This window comes from Schistocerca nitens, chromosome 1, assembly GCF_023898315.1.
Source record: "Schistocerca nitens isolate TAMUIC-IGC-003100 chromosome 1, iqSchNite1.1, whole genome shotgun sequence".
Classification (NCBI taxonomy): domain Eukaryota; kingdom Metazoa; phylum Arthropoda; class Insecta; order Orthoptera; family Acrididae; genus Schistocerca; species Schistocerca nitens.
In genome coordinates this window covers 849,950,801-849,962,776 of record NC_064614.1, presented here as the reverse complement: position 1 = coordinate 849,962,776, position 11,976 = coordinate 849,950,801, and the positions used below count along the sequence as shown (strand labels likewise).

The 11,976-nt window shown below is 39.1% G+C and overlaps 1 pseudogene; it reads right to left on the bottom strand.

The window, feature by feature from the left end:
* Nucleotides 1–2,652: 2,652 nt before the first annotated feature.
* LOC126208610 (5S ribosomal RNA) lies at nucleotides 2,653–2,770 on the bottom strand (annotated as a pseudogene).
* Nucleotides 2,771–11,976: the final 9,206 nt, after the last annotated feature.

The following is an 11,976-nucleotide window of genomic DNA, read 5'->3' as shown; positions in this document are numbered from 1 at the left end:
TCGATCTGACCGCCACGAAAAGACGTGAGACCGTTGCTGAACGCCACACAATGCCACCCACTCTCCCAGCTGACTCTGGCTCTACACAGTGCGGAACTATGTTGTCTATTCACCAGCGCAAGGTGAACAATCTCATGATACTTCCAAGATGCAGTCCTTCTGGAAGGATCGGTGCCTATTCTTCTTGCCACATTGTTGTCGTGAGTCGATCTCGTCATCATCTGTTCTGTAGTGATTAGATCGCAGCCAGCTGTCTGTGTGATCTGTCGCTATTATGCCTCTGTGTGGGTCATGTATCGCCTTTTCTTTAAGTCTGAAAGCTGGCGATAAGGTAGAAAGAGTGTTGCGGTATGAGAAATGGCTCTTTTGTATCCGATGTTAGCAACAGTTAACACTTTTCCTGAGTACATTTATTAAAGAGACTCTCTGGATTCGAAATTTTATGTTACTGTCGAGTTGTCAGTCTGAGTGAGAGAGAGCCACCTGGTTGTCCAGTGTGGTTGGAAGTAGACGCTTGTGCTGGTGCGGAAACCTAATTTCAGAGTGCTGTTGCTGTAATTCAGAACCTACAGTAAAAGGTAATATCTAGCCGCGTGTGCTAGCTTTGCAGAAAATGGTATGTTGTGTTTAGAGAAGAAGTTCAGTTTCAGTTTGTAAATTTTCGTAACTCCTGTTGTTTCATTATGTGACAAATGCAGGAACTCAGAAAATAATGACATCACTCCTCACCCCTTTTCACTTTTAAATGCTGAATATAAATTTCGTTTAAAGACCTAAGTTTCATGAAAGTTCTGTCGAAGAGCTAGATATACCGTTTATTTCCTAATTTCAGTTGTTTGTTAATAAGGGTGTCCAATAATGTTAGATTGTTCATATTTGCGTTCTGCTACGTGATACAAATTTGATGTACAATTACGTTTTCACATTAGCCAACGTTAAGTCTCCACATACCACCTGCTGCCCAAAAGATTTAAAAGAAAAGTATTTTCACCTCGTATTTCAGTTCGCGAGATACGACTGTTAACTGTGTGTTAAGCTTGCGCAAGGCGTAGCTGTTTATCGTTGTCTCCCAGGTAAGCCAAAGTGATTAATGAGGCCAGAACTGAACATTGTGTTAGCCACATAGGGAAATGTGCTTATTCACTCAGATTACTTTCACATTCTGATGCTCATTAGCTTAGTGGCTGTGTAATTGTTTTTCATTGGAAATGTGAAAACTGAGATTACGTATAAAGTTTACACTACAAAATATTTATCATATGTGATAGGTTAGGTGTCTATTGTTCATGATGACTACATAAAGTATACGTAATTATGTATGCAGGTACGTTCAATATAGAAGTTTCAAATGCAGTGTAAGTAAAGGTTACATACAGCCACTAATTAACATAAACTTAGATTGCGTACACAGTCAGAGTAAAGCCTAAAGTATTTGTTTTGTAAATATAAAACGTCTTCTCTTGCTGCACTGTATTTTATTTCTTCCAGGTGCGTTTCGCCTTTTTTTCCTTTAAGATATCATCAATGGGATCTGGACAGCCGTCTTGGGTTGTTTGCAGATGACGCTGTTGTTTATCGACTAATAAAGTCATCAGAAGATCAAAACAAATTGCAAAATGATTTAGAGAAGATATCTGAATGGTGCGAAAATTGGCAGTTCACCCCAAATAACGAAAAGTGCGAGGTCATCCACATGAGTGCTACAAGGAATTTGTTAAACTTCAGTTACACGATAAATCAGTCAAATGTAAAGGCCGTTAATTCAACTAAATACCTAGGAATTACAATTATGAACAACTTAAATTGGAAGGGACACATAGAAAATGTTGTGGGGGAAGGCTAACCAAAGACTGCGTTTTACTAGCAGGACACTTAGAAAATGTAACAGACCTACTAAGGAGACTGCCTATACTACGCTTGCCCGTCGTCTTTTACAAAACTGCGCCACGGTGTGGGATCCTTACCATACAGGACTGACGGAGTGCATCGAAATAGTTCAAAGAAGGGCAGCTCGTTTTGTATTAACGCGAAATATGGGAGAGAGTGTCACTGAAATGATACAGGATTTGGGCTGGACATCATTAAAAGAAATTCCAATGACCAACTTTTGCCTCCGAATGCGAAAATATTTTGTTGACACCGACCTACACAGGGAGAAACGATCACCACAATAAAATAAGGGAAATCAGAGCTAGTACGGAAAGATATACGTATTCGTTCTTTTCACGCCCTATACGAGATCGGAATAATAGAGAATTGCAAAGGTGGTTCGACGAACCCTCTGTCAGGCACTTAAATGTGATTTGCAAAGTATCCATGTAGATGTAGATGTAGATGTGTTTCCAGAATTTTTGGTTCTTACACTTGGTTTTTGAATCTGGTGAAGATGCGAGTATGTGTCCATGCTTCCAGTTGGTCTCTTCGGAATAAAAACTAAAACTTAACTCCTCCCGAACACGCCATGAAGGCCCAACGGTACCGACCGGCCGCCGTGTAATCCTCAGCCCATAGGCGTCACTGGATGCGCATATGGAGGGGCATGTGGTCAGCACACCGCTCTCCCGGCCGTATGTCAGTTTCCGAGACTGGAGCCGCTACTTCTCAACCAAGTAGCTGCTCAGTTTGCCTCACAAGGGCTGAGTGCAGCCCGCTTGCCAACAGCACTCGGCAGACCGGATGGTCGCCCATACAGGTGCTAGCCCAGCTCGACAGCCCTTAACTTCGGTGATCTGACGGGAACCGGTGTTACCACTGCGGCAAGGCCGTTGGCAGTGTCTTCGGAATGCCTGTCGTTATTTTCATGTAAGCTGACGGGTAAATTTTAACGAATGTTCTGTTCTTAAAATGTAAAAAAATTATTATTAATTTTCCTGGTATTATGTACATATTTTTAGAGAGAGAGAGGAAGAAAAAGGTAAATAAGAACTCCAGTGGAAGTGACTTTCGGACGGTGCTTCTACATTCCGCATCCGTCAGGCGCCTTTACTACCATCTGCATACCCTTGTTTGCGAGTGACTGTTGTTGGTGTGTGAAGTGATAAATTCATTGCCTTGCAGTACAATTATCGCTGTAAGTAATGTGTAACTGTTTTTATTGTTCTATTTGTTGTTCTATTTGTTGAAATGAAATTTGTGCCCAATCATTAAAATTTAATGATTACTTAATATATTTGCTCACGTCAGATTTCACAGTGTTGCAAAAATGATAAAACTGAATTTTCGTTTATGAAAGCGTTGTTTATTAACATTTTGCACTACAACTTGGTTTGGCCGTTTTGTAATATTCAAGAGCTACTAGTAACATATGCAACTTGTAAATATTAGACATAGGCTCTGCAATTCGTGAAATACAATATGAGAAAAATATGTATGACACATTGTTAACCTCAGACCAAATAACGTAAGCATACATTTTGTGTATATCGAATACGTGTCAGGTCATGAAGCAGTTGTTATACATAACTGAATGGTGATGTCGGGCTGTACTTCATTATATGTTGCCCCCGACTACAATTAATTATAAAGGTTATTTCACAACGTAGCAGAAAAAATGAAGATTTTTAGTTGTGGTATTTTTATGGTGCATGTTTACGTTATGTGGCCAAAAAATGAGACTAGTCTCTGTGCACAGGAATAATAAGTTACGACACGACCTGACAGTGTACTTTTGTTTCAACTCAGAGAGTGATTTAAATATTATTTTCACTTATAATTAAATTTCAAAGATAGTGCCTAAATTCCTACTGTATAAATATGTAAAGATAGTGGCTAAATTCCTACTGACAACCAGACTTATATAATTATACTATATAGACTCTAAGAAAAAAAAACCATGCTCCATCATGAGGGAATTATCTTAATGGGACGTAAATGGGAGTTAATGTGATGTACATGTTACATGTACAGACGAATAGATGATTATAAGTTACCCAAAGGCGTCCTGCTATGAAATGAAATGGCATCCCAGAACCATGACTCCTGGCTGTCAGGCCGTATGGCGAGCGACACTCAGGCTGCTATCCAACCGCTGTCCAGGGCGTCTCCAGATACGTCATCGGCCTGGAATCTCAATAATTAGAGTAGAATTGTCTTCAGTGTTGAGTTTTGCTTAGAATTCTGACGACTAGCGGAGACGTGTCTGGTGACACCACGGACAGTGGTGGAATACCCACCTGACTTGTCTGCCATACGGACCGATATCAAGGAGTGATGGTCTGCAATGGCAGACCCTCTTTGGTTGTCATCCGCGGCACCCTTACAGAACAGCGGTCTGCGGTCGATATTCTACTCCCCATTTTGTTGCCCTTAATGGAAAATCATCTTGAGCTTACATCTCAGCAAGATAATGCCCAGCCGCACACAGCAAGAGTATCTGCTGTTCTGTGTTCGTGCTTCCCAGAACCTACCTTAGCGAGCAAGGCTATCTATACTACATATGGGCACATGTGTGGTGTTTGTTCTGTCGGACGTGTCGGATCTCTCTGAACTTGATTCCCGTGATATCTTCATTGTGGATATACAATAGGGACTGTCCGCCCGATAGATGAGTGGTCAGCGGGACGGATAACCGTCCTACGGGCCCGGGTTCGATTCACGGCTGGGTCGGGGATTTGCTCCGCTCAGGGACTGGGTGTTGTGTTGTCTACATCATCATTTCATCCCCATCCGGCGCGCAGGTTGCCCAATGTGGCGTCCAATGTAATAAGTCCTGCACCACGGCTGCCGGATTTGCCCCGTAAGGGGCCGCCCGGCCAATGACGCCAAACGCTCATTTCCATTTTTTCCATAGGGACTGTACCTCTTGTGGGAAAACAGGAAATACTGCGAGCAGATGAGGTACATTTGAGACCGACGGTGGTTAGTAGTGTGCGATATGTTGAGAATTTGGGTCGAACGGGAAGCGTGGTCGGATAGCTGAGCTGGTTAATGCTACCACACGCGTAAAGCGCGAAATCCGGATTCGAGTCTCGGTCAGCACAAATTTTCAAGTTTCGCCATTGAATAACAGCATTTCAGGACCCAGTTGCGGCTGGCGTATGCTCCTCCCTTGAAATATTTTAGTAATATTGTTTAATTTCCGTTTCATTAGTGGACGTTAACTCTCTGAATGATGTTCAGTTTCTGGCGAACAGCCTACAAAGCGTGACGCAAGACTTGCGAATAAAATTGTACACATTGTAGAGGACCATAAACTGTTAGAGAAACGGTAGAAAACGTGCAACATTAATATAAGTTGCTGTAATAGAGAACTCTTAAAACCCGTTAAGCTGCAAGGAGATAGTGATATAAAATAGTATTACGCTTGTGATTACTTGAGTTACAGTCTCCCAGCATGTTACCCATTAGGGCCTTGAAGAACAGACAATACAAGCTCAGCGGACCTATAACAGTAGAGTGGAGATAGGAGACGTGAGGAATGTAGAGTTCAGAATGTTAACGGCGGTGATACAGTACAGAACCTGTCTCATTCACCATGTGTAACATGCGGTGCAAGACGGATACTGGTAGTCTATTGTCGAATGCGAGTGACGCCCATCGGCACCACGAAAGACAAACTTGAAACAGCAGTTGCGCATTTTGTAAGTGTATTGCAGCTAAGCCTTATTAACAGTCGTAGACATCCAGTCTTGGATGGAAATCATGGAAGAAAATGTTTGACAGATGAAAAGTGTGTCTGCTCGAAACTTGTACCTGGGTTCCTGTATACATACGCCAAAAGTTTTACCGACTGAGTTGTCCAGGAAACGCTTAAGACTCGCCCTCACAGCATCAATACTACCAGTATCTTTCTCTTACTTGTTAAACCATGAAGCTCTCTTGCATGCTGCGTTGGATCAGCATACCACGAAGGAAGGAAATTGTGTATCAGTAGCATAACCATAGCCTATGTGTTAATTCCAAAATATCGAGAGCCTTCTTTCAATATGAATCTGGAAACACATTTTTTCCGCTAACCTATACCTTGCGTAATGATCTTGAGAGGGAAAAAATAAGACATACCTGAGCGTGTACAGAGAGGTATTGGCGATCATTTTTCCCGCGTTCTGTCCGTGAATGGGAACGGGTAGCTTACAGTTGAGAGGGAACGTGCGGAAGGCATATACGTTTTTCGAGCTTTCTGTTACCTTGGCCCTGTGCCAGAAGAATCATCAGATCTGTCCCCCATTGGGCATGCAGGTAATGTGCTTTCTCCATGATGCATTACAAGTAAATAGTCTTGAGCGATCGCAACAACAAATGTTGTGGAACACTGGTACTGTATCTATGGGCCGTTGACTCACTGTTCAAGGTTTTGGCGTTAATCGTTTCTGCTGGCGTGACGCAGCAGTCTCTGGAAGTCGTGGGTATTAAACACTCCAAGATAGAGAGGGGGGTGGGGGTGAAATACAAAAATACTCTTTGGCACTGGCAGAAAACTCAAAAATGAAAGATGGCAGGAAATTGAAAATAAAATTTTGTATTAAAAAAAGAATTAAAAATTTGGTTTTATAAGCCATGTCCAGACTCGCTGCTGTTTGATACTAATTTTTATTCCTTCACTAGAAGTCTGTTTTTGCTAATGCTGCCAATATCGAGTGACCTACTGCACGATGTGCGTGACATTATTTTCATTATACACATTTATGTTATCTTAGAATATTGAGCACGGATTGCTACTTGCATGTAGATTATCTATATGGTCTGAAGTACATATAACATCGTGGCAACTGTATTTTGATTGCTATTATCTATGGACATGTTCCGTCTCTACCTTGTTCTGCCACAACCATCTTTTCTAGTGTTGCGATGAATGTAGTTCTCCTAGTGCATTACCAAAATACGTAGTTTAAGTGCTGTACTGAAATAAAAATCACTCCAAACATCTTCCTTCTTCCCTAAAATCGCGTTTAGTCAGTTCGTTAGTCATTTGGTATGTAGTGTGTGTGTGTGTGTGTTTTAGTTTTTTACATCGTGAATTTGGTTAGCATATGGGAAATATAGTATGTAAACATTTTAAAGAGAGTCGGCACTGTAATTCCCATTGCTAAATATTGCAACATTCCTCGAACCTCTAGTGCGTCTAGTCTTAATGCAAACAAAAAGCAATATTAGGAAGTTAATAACATTGACTGTATTTTTCTAGTTTACAACAGGATGCACAGTCTTCATCACCCCTATGTTGGTGCTTGCTAAGGTGAAGCATTATTGAAAAATGTGAAAACGTTAGTGACGTAAGTCGATTATATAAACAACCAACAACATACTTCAAATTGAAATAACAACACTCTTTACGTAATTTAGATGTGGAGAAACTAGGGTAACACTTGACAAGCATCCTAGAACAGTTCAAATGTGGGGACATTCCATCGCATGGTTCATTGTGTCTTACATCCAGAGTACGCTTAAAATTACCAGCTAGCATCTTATTTTTTTCCCATGTGTGTTTTAAGGTTATTCAATGAGAAAAATACCATTGAGGCATTTAATTAGAGGGTTCACAATCTCAGTCATGTTTTAGCTAACAGTTGGTTAGGTATACCCGATTGGTAATATCTGGTGTATTTTGAAATCCTGATACAGAGAAGTTAAATTTTGGAATCTGTTTTGTCCCACGCTGTCTGTCTTTTTGTCATGTAATAATCCAAGCGTTACATAAGTGAGAATTGTAGAACTGTCGAGAATTTCACTGATTTTGAAGTTAATATAAAATGTTTCATGTCAGATTTTTTTAAGGAGTGACTTTTTATTAAATACAATTTTCGTACTGAAGCATTTGGTCTTAGGTATCCCTTTGTCAGTACCTCATCCTCTACCAAATGGTGTTTGTTTAAACCCAATGGATATTATTTTTAAAGAAATCATTTTTCAATCAGAGTCGGAAAAGTATTAATGTGCTAGAATCAGAAAAGTATTATGGTTTGTAACAACTTCAATGCGAGCAGTATTGCACAGCGCTGAGCCAATAGCCAGTATTTTCACTGAACATTTCCAAGGTCATTCATTTATCAATGAATCTTCTGATATTATTTGTACGAAGCTATTTTACGGTTGGCATTGCACTTCGCTGTGCCAAGATTAAATATTTTCTATGCCTACTGTGGAGAGAACGGAATTCCAAGATTACACCCGTTGCGACTCTAGAACTAAGGAAAATTTATTTCATTGTTTATTTGCACAGAGAATTTTGTCAGTATATTGTACAGGGCCATAGAGGTCGGTGCTCACGAGACTGTGTAAATTTCAGAGGGATTGATTTCATCATGAAAATTGCGTATTGGTTTTGCAGATTAAGTCACCACACAGTAAATTTGCGTAAGACAAACATTACACATTCCATATTCATTGGAAAACAAGAACACAAACACTTTATAAAAGAACGTTACACTTGGCGACAGCTCTGCCAGTCGTTCGCTTTGTGAAATAATTGATATTATATATATTTCTGCTCATTGAAATGCTCCTTAACTTCATTCATGGTATGCTCCTCCTAATAGGACTAGAATGAAAAATATTGTTGACAGTGTTCAGATTATGATGTCCGATGTTTCTAAAATAATTACAATTGGTAGAATTAATGCGATTTCTACATCAAACATTAGAAAAGTTACAGTGATCAAAAAGAATCGGAGGGAGAATGGTATTCGTGCTGATCTTTTTGGATCAAATCCACATTCAAGTGGTGATGTTTTTTCTTGGCCATTGATTAATTTTTTTGATAGTATTGCTGCGAGGATTATAATAATTATTGAGATAATAAATGTAATAAAAACTCTCGTAAATAGAAGTAGGATTGTTTTTCTTGATTTATATCAATCTTTCTGATTGGAAGTAAAATATACTATTCGTATTAGAAAAACGTTACGCATTACATATATATTCCGTTCTCTCAACCACTCTGTAGTGATATTAGTAATGACATTTCTGTGAAGCAACGCTATTTTTCCAACTTGTACAAAATTTCTTCCGTAGTTCATCGGCATTCTATTGCTCCAATTTGTTTTCTATTGCCCTTACTGTTCAATGTTTTTTGTCTTTGGCTTTGTAACCTATATTTCATTTACGATGCCGCGTAAAAATGTTAAGATTTCGGCGCGTATTCGAACAAGTAGATACAGAAATGGACAGTTCTCCCATTATTGACAACAATGTTGAGAATGATAGTGACCGCTCTGCGGTGCAACAGTTTCAGTGCACCACAGAGATTGTGAGTTCCGCTTTTCAAAATTACTAACAAATTCCTGACACTATAATTTCACCAACTAATTTGACTAGTAATCAGACGGTCGATTTCGGTATTGCGGATGCCGCTGATCTGCGCATGGCTGACATTCACAATTCAAAGCTTGATTGTTTACCAAAAGAGGTCAGTGATTTACCTGCTTTTCACACAATTACTCTGAATGCCAATAGTATGGCAGAGAACACAGTAGGGCGAAGTACTCAGTCTGTTTTTAAAAATACGTCAGATTCCATTAACTGTTCTTATGCAAATAATGCAACAATTGAGATGTCCTTCGTTGTAGATGATGTCTCTGCACCACGAAACACAAAAAAGGTGATACCCGACACATCAATGGAAAAGAGTACGGAAGCGATGCTTCAAAATCTCATGCAAATGATGCTTAAACTGAACACTCATGTCAGTGAACAACTTTCTAGCATACGAGAAAAGCAAGATGCCTTCACTGCTCGGATCAATAAACGTTTTAATAAAATGATGAACAGCAAACTCAAACAACTAAATGAACAGACGGTTAAATTGAAGAACAATTTTCGAGCATACGTCACCAACTTAAATCGTACACAGAAACGACTGATAACTATTTCAAACGGGTAGGTTAAAATACTAAGGCCCCTGAAAATAATTCAGTAGAGCCCGTTGAAGACGTTGCCACGTCGCGAAACTCACAACCTATTGAAAATTACAACGACAGTACAGAACAAAATTTTACTGAGGAATTAACTACTACCTTTATTAAGCAGCACGAAAACATGGAGGCCACGGACGGAGAGAGTGTGATATTTTCAGCAGGTAAGTGTCATGCCGTCCTTGAAAACAGCAGCGGCTCGGTCAACAATACTGTCGGACCGCTCAACGGCACACCACACCTTACTTCAAAACAATGTAGCACTACGCCGACCAAACCAAAACTCTTGTCCACATATATCAGGCCCACTGACGTCAAAGCTACTTCCTTTTAGCCCATCTGATGTAACAGCAGTGCACAGACCCTATGAGATTAATCGCGATGTTATCAACAGCAAATCAGTCAACAATAAAAGAACCAGAGCTGAATACCACCAGCACCAAACTGTCAAGCAGATTTATTTGAAAACATTGGATTCCACAACTAAACATATATGCATTCATTTCAAAAATATTATGCCAAGCCAACAACAGAGCTGTAAATACAACACAGCAGATTCTGCCATCACATAACTTACTTTCCTGGACTGCGACGTTACATACGATTTTGACACTGATATGCTGAGTTTGTCTATTTTTTTACGTCTTTTGTAGCTATGCAACAACTGAGTGATATGTACTAAATTTCACTTTCTATCTTATAGCAATAATGAGAGATTATTTAAATGCTAATGAGGTAAGTTTTAGCGCCAAGAATACGGCTTCGATTATGAACGTAATGATATGCACGCTTATTTCAGCAGCAAGAATTTGAAAAGAAAATTTTACCGCATTTATTCTATGAAATTTCTATGTAACCAGTTATTTCATTTACAGTAGAGATATACACCACTTTGCCATTATCGCGCACCCTCAGCAATATACTATCACTACAAACATTAAGGCTTTTGTCTGATGAATTATTATTAAATTTTTTGTTAGGTTAGTCACTCTTTGTATTTCATATTACTGCCATGTTCCATGTATGTCGAGTCTTGTGCTCTATTTTGCTAAATATGTCTTGTACTTTATGCTGTCTGGTTTACTTGATTTCACCTGTGTAGATTTACGAAATCAATTTACCCTGTAACTCATTTCCGTTGCATTCACACATCTACACCACTGACAGTTCTCACATTGTTTACTGGCAGGCCTTTATAAATATTTTCCTGTTAGTGTACTAGGTAAATAAGGCAGATTGCCTATAAAGATTTAGGATTAAGGATATTTTTCTATATTTTTTGTGTTAGGTATAAGAACACTGCTAAATGAGTGTTCATTCCTTGAGCTGCAACAAATTTTATGGAATTATGATGGAATGATGATGTTAAATGGGTGTCCATGCCATGAGCTGCACTTCAATAATGAGGATTATATTAATATATTGATGATTTTTCTCCAATGATACTGCATGATGCTAATAAGTATTTTTTGTATGTTGTGTCCTTTCTAGGAATATCTGTCTTACCTAGTGCCACATGATTGGAGGTGTTTGTGGAAGACCATCACAGAAGTTTTGAACCTACAAACATTTTTTCACCATTCCTTATGAGATTGCATATGATACTGCCTTCTTATGTTAGCATGCATGACTGCTTTTTTTCTTAGTTTAATAATCACATTTTCAGATTCCGCTATTTCTGCAATACACACTCATCTTTACATATTTATCTCACAATATACTGTAATATTTTACATTTACATAGTCAGTAAGCTATATCACACTTAGTACTCCTGTCTTTAAGCTTGCAAATACTATAATCACATTTTTTCTTTGCTTTGGCCATAGCCATTCTCGACTCAAGATGAATGACGATTGACTGTCAATCATTTTCTTTACAAATCAAACACTCCCATATCCTTCCCTGTAACTATGCGCATCATTAGAGATATAGGTTATTTGCTACACTGAAATTTATGAAGCCCTGGGAGTGCTACACAAACTATAAATAATACATCATTACTCATACGAAACCATACTTTGATTCTATGATTATATGTGTCTAATATGTAGTGATACAGGCCATACAGACCCATACTTCCATATAATACTGCACAGTGTTCTTGTAAAAGCCATATTGAGTTACATA